Raw genomic sequence first — 18,187 nt, forward strand, 5'->3', positions numbered from 1 at the left:
GAAAGGGCCTAGAAGAAAAACCTGTCATCAGGAACCTTAAAGCCCTCCTTCTCCAAAGTGATATAAATTTTAGATCAAGAGGAGTCAGAATGAGATAGATGTACATCCAGATATTTCTAAGAGCAGTGTGAGACTGCTCAAAGAGAAAGGCAGGTAGAGGTGAAAAGAGAACTCAATGTTCATTTCTTAAGTTAGGTGCAGGATGATTTCCTACCTGCATTTATAGAGATTATTAAATAGAAAAATGTAAATTTGAAGAGACTATTAATTAATCCTGTGGTAAACAATGAGTTAGGGTCTACCTCACATCTAGTGACATGAAACATAGGTAATAAGGCAGAAGATGACATTTAGGATTAGCTGGGCCATTTAGGTTGAGTGACAGCATCATACAGTTAGCAAGTTGTATATCAAAATTCCAACTCTGGGTTCTAGTCTACCCAATTTTTTAAGGAGTCGTTTGTTTTTAAGTTTCCACTCATGACAGGTATGACTTTCCACTGATAAGTACTAGCGCCCACCATCATTTCTTTGGGAAGAAGTGATGAGCAAACATAATCTTGCTTTCAGTCTGAGAAGCACAGCTGTGGGCAAGGCATGACTAAGAGCTGCCCAGACACTTGCTCCTCTGCCCTTACGAACGTGTTCCTCTGGAGTTTCTACAGCAGGCACAGTCGGTGGTCCACCTGGACTCCCCAGGTCTCCTGACTTCTTTGGACACTTGAGGCGAGTATACTATCACATCCATGGACATACCTGCTTCTCTTCTTTGAGGATTTTCTTGGATAGAGAGATTCAGAAATGTGTAGAACTCTTTATTCCTTAGCCAGGCCCTATGACAGCAACTGAAAAGTTCTAGAGCATAGAATTCCAGACCCAGGTCAGCAACCCATGACAAGAGGTCAGCCCTCAGGACTTTGTGTATTAGCTTTTCTTACCCATCCCTTCCCTCCTCCTTGCTCTGTTCCCCTGGAGATGTTCAGTAGATCAGTTGCACATGGGTCTTCATTTCAGAAAAGCCCACACTTTGCACAGCTCCTACTTCCTTACCTATGTCTGTGTCCTTAAATGTGAGTGAAGAGTCTAGCTCATTACAGTCTACAGGGTTAATAGTACTTTTAAGTTAAAAATATTTTAATCTATGTGTATGTGATATATATTCATATATACATACATACACATACAAACATGTGCTATGGCATGCATGTTGATGGTCTGAGGTCAGAGGACAAAACTTTGAGGAGTCAGTTTTATCCTTCTGCCTTTATGTGTGTTCAAAACTCACTCTTTACCAGCTGAGCCAGCTCACTATCCCCAACTGTTTCTCTCTCTCTCTCTCTCTCTCTCTCTCTCTCTCTCTCTCTCCCAGGAAGGAAAGGTCATATAAGTACATAGTCACTCACCCCCCCTCTCTCTCTCTCTCTCTCTCTCTCTCTCTCTCTCTCTCTCTCTCTCTCTCTCTCTCTCTCTTTCTCTCTCCCTCCCTCCCAGGAAGGAAAGGTCATATAAGTACATAGTAAGTAGACAGCAGCCTCCAGAACTATGAGAAAACACTTTTCTGTTGCTTAAGCCACCCGGTCAGTGGCATTTTGTTTTGGCATTCCTAGCAAACTAATACAGTTGCTAATGACACATCCTGGTTTTTAAAACACAATTCGGCATTTTTTTAATGTTTGAAGGATGGGAAGAATGAAAACAAGGCGAAAAGAGCTGAGTTTGTGAAAATAATGCTTAGGTCAACTAAGTCATTAAATAAGTAGTTAATACTTAAATGAAATTCATGTGCCAATCATGGAGAGAGAGATGCTATGTAGTGCTGGCTCTCAGGAGCAGGGTAGACTGAGAAAACCTTGTAGAAAAAGTGCAGAAAGTCACTGTGGCATAAATCTTCATCAACCCTAACTGTCATGGTTGGTTTTGGTTGTCAGCTTTACATGTTTGGGAAGAGAGAACCTCAGTTAGGGAATTTCCTCTACCAGACTGACCTGTGAGCCTGTCTATGAGGTATTTTCTTGATTGCTGTATGATGTGGGAAGGTCCAGCTCACTGTGAGTGGTGCCATCCTTGGGCTGGTAGTCCTGAGTTGTATAAGAAAGCAGCCTGATTACAGGTTAGAGGAGCAAGCCAGTAAGCAGCATTCCTCCATGATCTGTGCTTCAACTCCTGCCTCCAAGCTCCTGTCTGAGTTGTTGCATGATTTCCCTGAAAGAGGGTGTTCTGGATATGAACTGTGACCTGGGAGATGTAAGCCCCAGAACTCTTTCTTCCCCAAGTTGGTGTTGGTCAGAGTGTTTTGTTACAGCAATTGAAGGAAAACTAGAACAGAAGTGGGGTTTTGCTTGGTACCAGAAGTGGGCTATTGCTATGATAGACCTGTTCTTGGTATATGGGGGAGGGCTGTGGAAGCATTTGGAACTTTGGGCTAGAAAAGCCATCGAGTACTTAGAGTTTGTTGCTGTGGAGCCTGGAATAGTTATGCTGAAAAAGTTGTGGACAGTGGAAGCCTGGCTTATGAAGCTTCAAAGAGAAGCAGAGACTATTAGGGTTGTTTGTGTGATGTTTTGAATTGAGAATCTGTAGGTTCTGGTCCATTGGGGCTGAAGAATCAGCTGTGATTAGGAAGAGACCAGAACCACTGAAGTGAAACCTTTGTTTTACTGGGACAATTGATGCTGGTTAGCTAGGGCCAAAAAATCAGCTGTGAGTAACAAGAGACCAGCATCACTGAGGTAAAACCTTCTGGCAAGTATTTCCTCAGGGTCAGCACACAGAAGCTGTGGTCCAGAGGGGGCCTGAGCCTCCATCTCAATCTGGAAGCAGAACATGGTAATGCGTAAGAGTCTCCTGCATGGTTCTGATGTTGAAAGTATGAAGGGGATCACAGACAGCACCTGAGGTTTGCACCCTGAGAGGCCAGGAAAGGCCAATGGTGAAAGTGCAGCATCAGTTTGAGTGGAGACCCCAGCTTTTTGGAGATGCCAGGACCATGGGATGACCACCAAGAGTAGCAGCAGGTGTGAAATGGAGCAGCCCTTGGCCTGCAAGACAAGCTGTGTGTGCTTTGGTCAGCAGAGTCAGAGATGTGGAGCTGCCAAAACCCTTTGGAGCCCAGAAGATCATGAGTGAATCCTGGATGTCTAGACTTGAGCTACTTTACTAGACTTAGGTTTTGCTTAGGCATGCCTGATTCTTCCCTTTTGAAATAAGACAGCATTTGTTTTGGATTTTATAGGCACCCACAGTTAAGAGACACTTAAAAGAGGCTATGGACTTTAAAGTATTTGGATTTTTTTAAGGACTATGTGACTTTTAAGGTTGTACTGTCTTATATTAGGATATTGTTAACATTATCTCTTGGGGACAAGAAATGTAAAGGCTGTGGTTTAATAGTGATGTGTTTATGTGTGAAGCTGAAAAGGGGTCAAATTGTGCTGGATAGCTTTAGTTGTCAACTTGAGACACCTGGATAGCGGGAGCCTCAATTGGGGAATTTCCTCCATTGGGCTAGCCTGTGGCCATGTCTGTGGGGTATTTTTTTTTTTGATTTTTGAGTGATGTGGGAGGGCCCAGCCCACAGTGGGTGGTGCCACCCCTGGGCAGGTTTTTCTATATTGTATAAGAAAGCAGGCTTGAGCATGAGCCAGAGAAGCAACCCAGTAAGCAACATTCCTCCATGGCCTGTGCTCCAGCTCCTGCCTCCAGGTTCCTGCCCTGAGTTCCTGCCTTGGGCTCCCTGATGGACTGTGACCTGGGAGCTGTAAGTCAAACTCTTTCCTCCACAAGTTGGTATTGGTCAGAGTGTTTGGTCACAACAATTAAAGGCAAACTAGAACAGATGGACTCTCACTTGGAAGTGTAAGATGTAATAAACCCTTTCTTCTCCAACTTGTGTTTGGTCACAGTGTTTTATTACAGCAATAGAAAACAAACCTGAACACTAACTGAATCTTCAGTGTTCAGTACTTTACCATAATCGGTGATGCAGCATCCAGAAGTCACCTCATCACAATTTCCAGCACTGTCCTCCATAGTCCTATCCTCATCATCAACAACAATAGCCCAATATCAATCAGCTGTGGTTAAATTTCCCCATATGCCTCAGGATGTTGTGGATCAAACTCACCACTAGCTCACAAGGGCCTGGTATGCACAGGGATACACTCAGAGTAAGAAATTATTGGGAGAACCACACAGTATACCTGATTAAAGAAACCTCTGGGTTGGGGCGGTACCTCAAAGGTAGAACACTTGCCTAGCACATGAGAAGCTCTGGATTTGATCTAGAAAAAAAAGCTTTAGAGACAGATATGGCAGCATGTGCTTGTAATCCTGGTGTTCATGAGGCTACGCACTACATAGTGAGAATCTCTATCTCAAAGAAAAGAAAGAACACTATAAGCTATAAGCGTACAGAGTGCAGTTGCTTTGAGAGCTCTTCTTTGAGGCCTGGAGTGTGACTGACTGACTGTTTTGCTGCTTGTGGAGAATTTTTCCTCTCTACTCGATAAAGGTCTCCCTCAGTATTCCATCCTTCCATGTGTAGGGTGCTCACAGAATGCATAAGCAACATAACATTATCTGAGCCTAAGTGGAAGAGCAAAGGAAATCTATTCCTGCAAAAAAAAAATTATAATAATACAGTAAAATGCCCAGCTGATATTCACCACAGTGGGATCCCACCCTGCTTTCCACAATAGTACAAGTATAGATTTATGCTGCCCCCCCATCCCTTCCAAGAACACACAGTGTTTCTTTCCCCTTTTTGATTGGAAGTGATAACACAGAGGGTCCCAGAGCCAACCTCAGCCAACAGGAGCTGGGGCTGGTGGACAATGCCCAGCTTCCCACCCTGCAAGCACATGGTTCTGTGTACTTGACAGAACAGAAGCAATGACCTTGACAGTGCAACTTTCTACAATCATTTTTCTCTTTCTCTCTCTCATCTTCCCCTCCCTCACCATTACTTCCTTGGTATATTGTCTACTGTGCCCAAGACACAAGTCCCTACCTCATGTTTTCCTCTCAGGGGAACAGATGAAGACAGGTGACACACGTATCACACACAGGAGGCTAAGGATCCCCCAAGCCTGGCCTTTCAGCTTTAGTTAGGTGGTGGCTCTATGGTGAACAGCCATTGATGAGTTTAGATTTATGTCTAGACAAGGCAGATTTCCAGGGATGACATCACTGAATCAGAGACAAACTCTACAATTCTATGATGTTCTTTCAAGGTTTAAAAAAGAAGATTTGCTAAACAATTAATCAAAAGAAGTTACTCCTCAGTAATTTCTAGCATTGAGATTCATTCATACAATACATTCAACAATGAATTCTTAACATCTGCCTTGTAGCTCTGAAGATATACTGGAATTCAGGATGGAGAAAGTCCCTGTCATGAAACAAATAGCCTGGCAGAATAAAGAGATGTTAAGTAGTTAAGGGGACCAGTATAAGTACAATGAAGAAGAAATCCAGAGATGCAATGAAAGTGAATGCAGTTCTAATGAATGGGGTTGCTGTGCAGTAAATATAAATAATTGTCAATTGATGTTTACAAGAGAATTGGGATAGTTGGGCAATATAAATATAGTTTTGATTTAGTGGCTGTATTTATCTGCTTGTGTTATCATAACAAAATATCATAGACTGGCTTGCTTAAATATCTGGAATTTATTTCTACCCATCGATGGCTGTGAAGTTCACAATGGAGGTATTAGGAAGATGGGTTTCATTCTGAAACCTCTTTTCTTGGATTATCTAGACTGTACAGTCTTGTTATGTACTCATATAATCTCTTCTCTATGTGTGCAAGGATGGGAGGGGAGGAGAAAGAGAAGAAAAGGAGAAGGAGGTGAAGGGAGGAAGGGGAAGGTGAGGTGATGGAGAGTATCAGGCATCTCTTCTTATTAGGGTCTACTCCCATCATCAAGGCCTCACCCTCAGGACCTCTTTCCAAGCATTCTTCCTTTGGGGATGGGGCTTCAACATGCCAATTTGGGGACACATTCAGTCCATAACTGTGCCTCTTTCAAGTCTCCCTTTCTTCTTTGATACATTTCAGGTTCACAAATTTCTTAAACATGCTGGTAAGTAGATATTGTGGCTATTTATTGAGCTAGAAAAAAACTTAAAACATGGGAGAAAATGCTATGAAGTAGCAGTGGAAAGAATTGCACATTTTACTTTAGTTTCTGTTGTATACAGTGAAAAAACTAGTTGTGACACAAAATGGCTGAAGAAAGATGAAGATGAATTTGTGTGAACCTAGTTACACCTCTTGTTTTATGCTCAGAAATATGGGAATGCTGACCTTAGGAAAGGAGTTGTAAAAGGAACTGGTTGAGGGCCAGATCAGATGGCCTGGGAGAGGTCAGTCCATTTGCATTGGTTTAGACAGTGCTGAAAATACAAAAAGGAGTATTGACTTGGGAGAGAACTGGAGAGGAAATATTTAGTTTGCAGTAAGTCTGGACCCAGCTGATTGAACAAAGAAATTTCAAAATAAGGAATCTTTTCTATACAGAATTTCTGGATACTGGTTGCTAAACACTGGCACTGGCCTCTAACACCCATGTTCCCTTCTTTAGTAAGAGCCTCTTGATTTCCATCTGAAAAACTAATTTTTTCCCATTTGGTATAGTCTTGCTTGGACAGCAAATCCCAAAGTAAGGTGCATAAGATGACCTCCTGAGCCTTGGTGTCTTGTAGTCAGCAAACACAGACAAGAACAGTTGAAGGTCATTTAATGCATGGAGGAAACCTTTAGTGGGGGCTCTCTATAGTCCAGGGTTCTTGGTGCATCTAGGCCACACCTTCATTTTATTTTTTTAAGACTTTCTGAATGTAGCCATGTGTGTGATATGATGTACATATATGTGTGTATATATATATATATAGAGAGAGAAAGAATGAGAGAGAGAAAGAGAGATGCAAATCTACATGCCATACCATTCCCCTATTTGAAGCACACCATTCAATAATTTTTAGGATATTCACAGAGCTGTGCACCTGTCACTACAGTTTTAGAACATTTTTACCATCTCACAAAGAAACACTGCACCCATCCTCAGTCAGTCACTCACTCCTTTTTGTGGCTCTCCATCCCTAGATAACCATTGGTCTACTTTCTAGGTCTATGAATTTGCCTATCCTGGACATTGTATGCAAGTGGATTCACATAGTGTATGGTATTCTGTTATGGGTACTTTCATTTTACACGATGTGTTCTAGCTTTCTTTATGTCAAGCTATGAGTCCAGGTTTTATTCCTTTTGTGGCCGGACAGTATTCTAATGTATGAAGTAAGTGCGCTTTATTATCCATTTGGGCTGCTTCTCCCGCTTGTTTTTGTAAGTTACTCAATACCATTCTAAGAAATTCCTCTTTACTCAAGTAGGCAGGCTCAATTTCCATTGCATGATTGGAAAAAGGTGTAACAGATCACAGTTTCTCCATAACTGTTATAATGCATATGTGAGATTCAGTGGTCATAGGATTCAAGTGCCATCCAGCCCTGAGCCGCATTGAGCCTCAGCCTTTCTTTTTAGGTCTCTTGGGGAATCAGGCTCGGCATAAATGTGGGTGCAGCAGACCAGAACTTAGACTATCTGAGTGTCCTGAGTGTCTACTGATCCATTCTCACTGTTTCAAAGGCCCCTTACTACCTGCAAGGGGAGTGTTCCCAGCGAATAGCGAATCCATCCTTAGCACAGAGCATGGAACTCTCTTTTTAGCACTCATTCTTTCAATTCCTTCTGAGTAATCATCCATCCACTGCTACCTCCAAGCTCTTATATGCTCTCTTGAACAACCTTCAGTGTGAGTTTGAATCTTTTACTCCCTCTTAAAAGCTAATTATCTATATAGGATTCTATTGTACTTGAAAAGCTCTCTATTAATGGCAAGGCATGTGACATCAGTTTGTTACATCTGCAAAATGGGAATGTGGGAGTGTTTGGACAAGTCAGTGACATTTCAACTTTATTTAGCAACAGAACCTGTTCTTCAATGGTTATTATAGGTGGAAGCCCAAAACACAGGTGAGGCCAAGAAAAAGCTTCTCTCTCTCTCTCTCTCTCTCTCTCTCTCTCTCTCTCTCTCATTCAGAATATCTAAGTCTACCTTGGAAGGAGGTGCTACAGCTTCTATCTCATGCCCTATAGTGTCTGTAGACTGAGGAACTTAGGTTAAGGAAACTTTCTGACACATGGAGAGGAACAGAGACCAGATAGCTGTTAGATGAAATCAACCACTATGGGGGGGGGGGCGCAGTTCTTAAAGGTGGGTACAGATTTACACAGTGCAAGTTGGAAGAAGAAACGAATCGGAAGCAGAAAATCTTTGATTTGAGACCAAAGAAGCAGCAGTAGGAGCTGTATCACTAGAGATATCATAATGTCACCCCCTCCAGAAGGGTATTCCCCTTAGAACATGGGGAAGCCGAATAAGCAAAATGTGACTTCTTGATTGATGAATTCCAGTCTTTGGGAGAAGTCTGGTACAGTCATATAGCCTGGTGTGGTGGAGGTTGGGGGTACAGGTTAAAGGAAAAGAGCCATGCAGGAGAGTACATGCTGCTCCAGAGTCCCCCCTGCTTCTGCCAGTGTAGAAGGTGCTGTTAGCCACCAAGGGAATTACACCCATCAAGTGCAGTAAAAGAGGGGCTGTAGAGATGCTCAGTGGTTAAGAGAGCTGGCTGCTCTTGCAGAGGACCTGGGTTTGGTTCCCAGCATCCACATGGCTCCTAACAACCATCTATAACTCCAGTTCCAGGGAAATTGATGCCCTCTTCTGGCCTCTATGGGCTCTGCATGCACAAAGTGCACTTACGTACATGTAGGCAAAACACTCATACATGTAAAATAAAAATAAATAAAAAGTATTTTTAAAAAAGAGCAGCAAAAGGGTGGATGTCAGGGTGGATGTCTTCAGTGATGTGGACATCAGTGAAGAAGAGAGAGGAGAAGAGCCGTCTGTTGGGCTTATGAGAAAGGAGATGAGAACCCAGCTTCTCAATGGGCAAAGGTGTGGAAAACTGGCCGACTTACATAATAATCCACGCTCCAGTCCCTCCCCACGTTGCCCAACCCTGGTACCCCAGCCCTGTGTGAGCTGGCCCCCAGACCCATGAAGGAGAATAGCTTAGCAAATGCTGTGCTAGCTACACAAGCTCCTCAGTGACAGCCAAGCAGGGTGGATGGAGGACTATATTCCACCAAGCCCCTTTCAGAAGCCCATGCTGTGCAGGCCTGGGAAGGAACAACACATCTGCTGTGCTTGTGTTCTTCACCATGCTAGAGCAAGGGGCATTCAGAGTGAAAGTGATGATGCAGTTGATTCACTACTTCTCAGTGATGCTGTTGGTCTTTTTCTCATTATTCTGCACAGTTGTATCCAGAAATGAAAGTCTATCAGTCTGCATACCATGAAGCCCAGTTCAACCCAGGCGATGACAAGCTATTGTTCTTCCCCCAGGCTGCCATAATGGATAGGACACCTCTTGATGTGGCCTCCACACCCCCTTGCTCCCTACTCCTTCATCATCTCTTTGATGGTGCACTGGGAGGACAAATGAAATTATGCTGGAGTAACAAACACCTGCCAGCTCCCAAACCCTAGTGACTCCAAACAATAAAGGCTCCTTTCCTGTTCACTCTGTGTGCCCACCGTCTGTTGGCGGGTGGATGGGATGAAAGGGACAGCTCATCATAGTCACCCAGTGATTTAATCTCTGTTGGTGCCATGCCAGGGGCTTGGGAAAGGTCTTACAATATAATGCTTAGGCCTGAAAGAGAGGCTTTTCACTTCTATTCATCGTACATGGGCCACAGTTATTCTGAAGGCTCTACCCAATCATAAGAGGGCCAGAAGATGCAGTCTTCCCATTGGCCAGTGGGAAGGACTGGGAAAATGTGGTAAAGAGCACTAATGACTAAGATAAATGAAAAGAATGTAGGGGCAGGAAATTGTGGCCTGCAGTTTGAGGGCTTCACTCTTTATAGCTGTGTGATATTTGAGCCTGCGACCTTCCTTTTTTTTCATTTGGGAAATGAGAGAGTGAAACCTTACGTGGGGGCAGCTAATAATATGGAGTGCAAAGGATGGGGCCCGAAACTTAGTTCTCCTTCCTCTCCCTATTACATGTCTTATTGTGGGTAAGTTCTATGTGTTATTTTTTTATTATAATTTTATTTGATGTGTATGAGTGTATTGTCTGCATGTTGGTAGGTGCACTGGTGTCATGCAATGCCCATGGAAGTCAAAAGAGGGCGTCAGAGTCCCCTGGAACTGGAATTATGGACAGTTGTTAGCTTCTATGTGGATGCTGGGGATCAAACCTGGGTCCTCTGCAAGAGCAATCAGTGCTCTTAATGACTGAGTCATTTCTCCAGCCCCATTATATTTTGAGAGGTTCTTTCTCTGTAGTTCAGGCTGGCCTGAAACTTGCTATGTATCCCAGCATTGCCTCCAACTCATATGTGACTATACCTGGTTTCTAGGTAACTATCAAGATGGACATGATTTCAAAGTCACTTTCAACCTGAAGGTTAAATGCAAATAGTAAGTTCATTGGGTTTTATTTCCTAACTCCTATGAAGGATATTTGTAGTTTGGTGAGAAAAATTCAGTTGGACAGATAGGCTTTGGATGCTGTGGGGTGAAGCTCCACAAATGTTTCCCATAATATTTCCTCTCTAATGTTAACACCCTTGTGGAATCTCCTTCTTTTAACTGTTGGCTGTAGGTAGTGATGGGGTATTACTTCTGACTCAGATGAAAACACAGAGATTTCCATCTTTCTTATATTCTCTCTCCCTCACCCTGTCTCTAGACCATTCTGCAGATATGCTTCCATATGGGAGAGGCCCATTTGGTAAAATGCTGGGGTCAGCATCAAGACAGTAGCCAGTGTTGAACTGACAGACTCATTTCTACAGCCTGAAATGTAATTCGTCCTGCCAGTAAACATTCAGTGAGTGTGGCAGTGAACCCTTCCCCACTTGAGCCTGCAGATGACCGTAGATCAGTCACAATGCAATTAAAATTTTGTGGAAAATCCTAAGCCAGAGACACATACCTACTTTATGCCTGATTCCTCATCCACAGACACTAAAATATCAGTTTAAGCCATAAAATTTTGGGTTAATTTGTTATGCAGCCAAAGATAGCTAATTCAAAGACAGCCGTATGCCCAAGCATTCCCCCAGGTGTGGAAACCGTAGATGGGTAGAACTTATGCCTTTCTTAAAGAAACAATCTTGCTGTGATCACCCAGTAGCCATACTTAGTCCCCTCTTTAAGCCATGCCTAAGTGGGCTGCCTGGCCTCTAATTTCCTCTTCCTTAGCTGTTTTAAGAGACTGAGCACATCCCGTTTCCAACCCTTATTCTAGTTCTTTTACTGAGAGAGTTTAATGTGGTGGTGTCCTAGTTTGTTCTTCATTGTTGCAACAAAATACTCTGACCAATACCAACTTGGGGATGAAAGGGTTTATTCAGCTTACATCTCCTGGGTCACTGTTCATCAGGAAGTCCAAGGTAGGAACTCAGGACAGGAACCTGGAAGCAGGAGCTGGAGCACAGGCCATGGAGGAACTCTGCTTACTGACTTGCTCCCCTGGCCCCTGCTCAGCCTGCTTTCTTATGCAACAGAGGCCCACCTGCCCAGCGGTGGCACCACCCACAGTGGGCAGGGCCCTCCCATGTCACTCATCAAGAAGATGTGTCTCAGACATGGCCCTAGGCCCGTTCAATAGAGGAAACTCCCCAATTGAGGCTCCCTCAACCCAGGTGTGTCAAGTTGACACTAAAGCTATACAGCACAGGTGGTCAAATCGCAGATTCTGGAATTAGATCCCAGTAATTGTGGTCCCACTGCCTATAAGAGCTTACACCCTTTGGAAAAGTTATTCTACCTCTCTGGGCTTAAATTTTCTTGCATGCTATTGAGGGATAAATAGCACTTGGGATGTGTGAAGGCCAAATGAACACACCTCATACATAGCTGTTGACTGAGAATGGGGCTTTACAGGTGCTAGCCATTGTTAATCTCAGACACATTTCATGTTATAGGTGGAGTGTCTAGTGGCAACTGTCTTATCTCAGTGCTATTCTGGTCTCAGCAAGTGGGCTCAGTTTGAATTAGACTAGGGACAACCAGGGCCATGGATGGTCAAAATTCAGCTTGCTTCCCACCCATAAACCCTTGTTGTAGGGAGTCCTGTTGTCTCCATTTATGTGGTAAATTTGGGATTTCTGTCCTTTTCATTTCACACTGGCCCTTACATATCACACAGTTCTGGCAGGAAGAAAGTCATTTAGTTCAGTAATTCATAAGCTTATCTCATGAACACAACCCATATGAGGCAAAGCCACACAACAAATACACTTTAAGTGAACTATTAGGGTCATTAACTTGACGATGCTCTGCCTGAACGGCAAAGGTCTGTGGTAGAACAGAACTTGTCAAGACAGCATTGAAGCAGATCTAGAATGGGAACTGGGAGACCACAGCCTTGGGCTAGAGGGCAAGGAACAGAAAATGAAAGGGGAAGATATGTAAGAAAGGGAGTATGTTGGGCATCTCTAATTAAAAGGCAGCCAGAGAAGAAATTTAGAAGCTTTTGCATTACCTTTATGGCTCTAAGAAAACTTCTGCATTATCTTCAAGGTTCCTATGTGCATTTCTGATATACATAGAGTACATAACAGTAGGCTGTTTTGGTTGTGTCTTTCTAGCCCTTGCAAAGGTTGATGTAAGACTGCATGCATTTTTTGTTGTTTTCTGGTCAGAAGGGGTGAGGGTAAGGAAGAAGGAGCAGGTAAGAGGATGAGGAGGAAAAGCTGTAATAGCCGAAGCCACAGATAAGGGTAGAGGGTGGAGAAATGGTTCCCTTCTGCTTCCTTTCTCCCCCACACGCTACATGCCCACTTCCAGAACTATTTAACTCTATGGGAATCATCTCTAGCCAATATTTACTTCTCGCCTATTATGTAAACATTTATCTTATTTTAACTGTATTACAACATTTATTTAGATTTATTATGTTTTGAGAATGGTTCAAAAATAAATGTGATTTTCTCTTGCAGGTCTGTGAAGATAAATGACTTACAAAATCTTGTATTCTGTTTCCGGCAAAGGCTCCCTAGGCACAGCTGATGCCTGCTCATGCAGCCCCACCTCTGAACGCTTCCACCATGCCCAGCTAGATTTGGGTTCCACCATCAGAAAATCCACATAACCCCACCTTAAGCCTCCTACTTTTTATTTTTATTACTTGGGAAGAGTAACATGGCCCATAATTCCCATGTTTATACCTGTCTCTCCCATTAGGATTGTATTTCATTGATGTTCAAACCACATCTTTCAAGATAAATAGGCCTCTGCCAAGATAAATGGTTCAGGGTGCTGAAATTGAGACTAATATGTATCTGTCTTTGCATGAATCCTTTTTATGCTTAGCCATTTCCCTCATTTTTAAGATCTTCTCTTCAATTTGAATATTTTCATTTTGTACAAAAAGAAAATAAAATCCTTAGGCTGTCTTTATTGGTACTTCTTTCCTGTGGTTTTCTGGTGCCGTGGACATTTGCCACCTAATATCCACTCATTCTGTTTCTGGCAAACACATCCTAGTTTTCCTCTAGAAATGGTGCCCTCCTGGACTCTCTGTCTACATGCCTGCGGTGAAGCTGTGTTCTGTGCTAATACCCAAAGACGCATGTATTAAAATTTTGACTTCCAGTGTTACAGAGAAGTCTGGCCTGCTAGAGGTCTTTAGGTTATAGTGGGAATGTCCCCAAAGAGGACAAAGGGCTCTAGAAGTCTTTCTGGCCAGTAACGCAAACAGTTTTGTTCTGCTGTGCACACCTGCCATAATATACTGTCTTGCCACAGGCACCAACAAATGGACTAACTAATCCTGGACTGGAACTTCCAAAATGTGAACCAAAATAAACCTCTTCTCTTTATAAGCTAATTATCTAGGGTATTTTGTTGTGATGATGGATTGCTGACTAATGCATGCCCATTTCACCACCAGGAGCATGCTGCTAGCTCACGCTGATCAGTGCATAACCTGGCCCTGTCTACATATGGCTCTTTGATGACCATGGGACTCTATCACAGCTAACCAGGCACTGTATTTCACTGGGACTTTGGTGAAAAATGTTTCCTTTTTCTTCTGTGCAGAAAACTCCAGAGGATTTAAGGGCTAGAGCTGCACCACCATCTGGCTTATCACATCGTGGAGAAGCAAACAGATACATCTGAAGGCACAAGACAAAGACCAAGAAAGTACCTGAGGCTCAGAATCGTATTACAGAACCCTAAGCTCACTGTGCTTAATGCTGGACCTAGCCTTACAGTTTTCATCTTATAAAACCCAAAACTATTTCACTTCAGATAAGCCAATCTGAAAGGATTCTCTATCATTTGAAGCAAAAGGAATACTTACTAATATTTTTGTGAGAAGATTCTTTTATGCACAAACATGTGTCCATCTGAAGAAAAATAAAAAGAAAGGAAGAATGGTGGGAATGGAAAGATTCTTGCAGATCAGCCATTAATTATGAGATGAGGAAGCTGAGAGTCAGATGGGCAGTCTGTACATGTGTTCACAAGATGCTTGGGGGCAGGGGTGGGGACATGGTTTACATTGAACATCCAGTCTTCTGTCACCTCTTCCCAGCAGTCTGGAATGGACCTTCCTTTTCCACAAGTGCTCAAGGGTTCTCTGGCTTCTTTCCAGTCACCCTCAAGTGCTCACCATGCTGAACAATCTTCTCCTTCTGTCTCTATCACATCTGTCTCTCTATTTGGTATAGATTTATTTCTTCAATTATTTTGTTTTTAAATATTTCAGACAGAATACAAGTAAAATCATCAACTAGGTGCAGAAGGCACAGAGCTGGAAGTGGGACTAAGCTAGGAACTCTCAAAGCCCATTCCCAGTGACATACTTTCTCCAGCAAGGCCATACCTCCAAAAACTTCCATAACCTCTCCAAACAGAGCCACCAACTGGGGACCAAGTGTTCAAATTCCTGAGTGTGCTGGATAACTTTAGGGTCAACTTGACATACCTAGGCTGAGGGAGCCTCAGTTGGGGAATTGCCTCTATTGGACTGGCCTATGGCCGTGTCTGAGGGGCATCTTCTTGATGAGTGATGTGGGAGGGCCCAGCCCACTGTGGGTGGTGCCACCTGTGGGTAGGTGGGCCTGTGTTGCATAAGAAAGCAGGCTAAGTAGGGGCCAGGGGTGCAAGCCAGTAAGCAGCGTTCCTCCTTGACCTGTGCCCCAGCTCCCCAGGTTCCTGCCCTGAGTTCCTACCTTGGGCTCCCAGATGAACTGTGACCTGGGATATGTAAGCTAAGTATACCTTTCCTCCCAAGTTGGTATTGGTCAGAGTATTTTGTCACAGCAATGAAGAACAAACTAGGACACTGAGCCTATGGAGGACATTACTTATTCAAACAACCATACCCCTTGTGAGGAAAATGTTATGTTCTATTTTTTAACTAGTGATGTTACCAGCCTGAAAAAGACCCTTAACCCTCCTATACTTCTGCTTCATGGTCCTATTGCATCTTGGTACTAGGTACAAGTGAAATGGGGCTGATGGTAAACAGAATTGACATTCAGTCCAAGAGCTAGGCAGTGCTGATGGGAGCCAGCTTCTAGATTCATATCATGGCCTCAAAGTCCTTGAATCATATGACCCATTGTTGGTTTACATAATAGACTTTAACAGTGGACATTGCTGGAGTCCAAGCACCTCCCCCCATGTTATTATTTCCCTTTTCCTTTTCCTGGGAAAATTATCTTCTCCACCTAAGTCTTTCTCCTGAATCTGCAATATATGTTTGATAGTAATTTTTTTGTGTCTTTTTGAAGCAGGGTCTCCTTGTAGCCTCAGCTTTCCTGGAACTCACTATGTAGACCAGGCTGGCCTTGAACTCACAGAGATCTGCCTGCCTCTGCCTCGCAAGTGCTGGAACTACAGGCGTGTGCCACCATGCCCGGCTAGTAATTTTCATTTTAAATTTGAAGCTCTAAAATTTCATTGTAAAACAATGTTCTCCACACAGCACTTTATTACCAGGAAAATGCTACGTGGAAATATTTCCTCATAAAGTCTCAGACCAGGAGAGCTAGTGGAACAGTACCATGTTGTATGGTATAGTGGAGAGAGAGGAGAGAGAGAGAGAGAGAGAGAGAGAGAGAGAGAGAGAGCATTTAAAAGATCAAGTGCATTTAGATGACAGCACATGAAATAGTGACATGGTGATGGTATCCTAGTTTGTCTCTCCATTGCTGTGAAAAAATACTCTGACCAATACCAACTTGGGGAGGAAAGGGTTTATTTTATCTCACATCTCCCAGGTCACAGTTTATCAGGGAGCCCAAGGTAGGAACTCAGGGCAGGAACCTGAAGGCAGGAGCTGGAGCACAGGCCATGGAGGAACACTACTTATTGGCTTGTATCCTGGCCCCTGCTCAGCCTGCTTTCTTATGCAACACAGGCCCACCTGCCCAGGGGTGGCACCACCCACAGTGGGCTGGACCCTCCCAATAATCATCACTCAACAATTAAGAAGATGCCCCTCAGACATGGCCACAGGCCAGTTCTATGGAGACAATTCCCCAAATGAGGCTCCCTCATCCCAGGTGTGTCAAGTTGACATTAAAGCTATCCAGCACACAGGGTCTAGGAGACTTTGGATGAGAATACGTGGGACTTAGCCTCTGCGGCAATGAAGATTTCATTTAACCCACATGGTCCTGGAGTAGATATCTGAATACTCTTCCTGGGTGGGACGATTGAAGATAGGATCTTGCTGTCTACTGTGAAAGTCAAGGACGGTCAGATACACTACTTTCTGGGAGTCATGGCAAAGTGATTGCAGACAGATCTAACCTTAACCAGCTGACTTATTTCAACCAGGACTTTAAGTGTAGAGTGAATGATGCTATAAGGCAAATGACCATTTGGAAGTCATTTGGCCATCTCCCTTTGAGGATCAGTGGAGTGGCCAGGAGTGGTGGCACCAGCTTTGGCAATTGCAATGCCCAACCACATAGTTCCCAGCCATAGAGCTGCAGCTCTGGTCCCACTTACCATTAATTCCTGCTCCTTTTTATTAATACATATTCATTGGACATGTTCATTGGATTCAATGTGGTATTTCTTTGTTTAAAAAGAACAATTTTCCCACATTAGTTTCTTTATTTTACAATTGCATTACAATGGTTAGTAAGTGTATTTACCATTGTTGTTGGTCTCTTCATTTGATGGATTAAATACTTCTGGAGATAAGGAGTCTTTGCAGAAGTGGAGGTTAAGGACATTAAAAAAATTTCATTAGCATTGCTTTCTTTGAAAAAAATAGCATGATTATATTGAACAACTTTGTATAAATTGAATTTAGAAAAGGAATGAATGGCAAACTCACATTACAGCACCAGTGACAAATTTCACATTATTTTTGAAGCTTGGTAGTACAGTTTTGTCAGTAAATAATATTAAAAATTATAGTATACCTATAGAATTGAGAATTTACTGAAATCAGGTTCAACTGTGACGTGGAACACTCATTCTTACCTTAAGAGTGCTGTAATTACTGTTCAATGTCACACAGGAAGATGGCAGAAGAAATCTTAACTCTAGTCCAGAATGATTTCCATTATTCTATACCACCTCCATCCAAAGGATTCATTTAATAAAATTTTAAATATTTTAAATTAATGATTGTTTTGCCTCCATGTAAGTGCATCATATATATATATATATATGTTTGGGGGTTGAGGGTGCTGGATCCCCTGGAGCTAGAGTTATAAGCAGTTTGAGCTGCCCAGCATGGACACTGGGGACCAAACTCAGGTCCTCTGGATGAGCAGTATGTGCTTTTAACTGCTGAGCCATCTCTGCAGCCCCGGGATTCATTTAATTAAATATATAGTCTACTTTGGTACTTGCTTTACATGTAGTATAGGAATAAAGATAAAATATTTCTGTACTATATTCAATGAATTTAAAAAAATCTTTGCATGAGGTTTTTAAGAGTCCCACAGTCTTGTTACTCTGAGTCTCCTGTACACTTATGAAGTGAGGACCATTGTTTCCCACAACCAGTCAGTAGTGGCACCAGGAATCAAGCTACAGTGATGGTGAGGAAGGAAGGGATAAGT

General features: G+C 43.0%; 1 protein-coding gene and 1 long non-coding RNA gene across 4 annotated transcripts in view; one reads left to right on the top strand and one right to left on the bottom strand.

Annotated features, from left to right (window-relative positions):
• LOC115068058 overlaps positions 1-13,289 on the top strand; it is a 41,842-nt gene extending 28,553 nt beyond the window's left edge. The window contains exons 2-3 of the long non-coding RNA XR_003847443.1: positions 10,499-10,559; positions 13,088-13,289. This is a non-coding gene — a long non-coding RNA (uncharacterized LOC115068058). The remainder of the gene's footprint in view (positions 1-10,498; positions 10,560-13,087) is intronic.
• Positions 1-18,187, bottom strand: part of Shisa6 (shisa family member 6) — a 312,383-nt gene that overhangs the window by 118,219 nt on the left and 175,977 nt on the right. The gene's annotated exons all lie outside the window — the stretch shown is intronic.

This window comes from Nannospalax galili, unplaced genomic scaffold (genome assembly GCF_000622305.1).
Source record: "Nannospalax galili isolate Female #2095 unplaced genomic scaffold, S.galili_v1.0 scaffold146, whole genome shotgun sequence".
NCBI lineage: Eukaryota > Metazoa > Chordata > Mammalia > Rodentia > Spalacidae > Nannospalax > Nannospalax galili.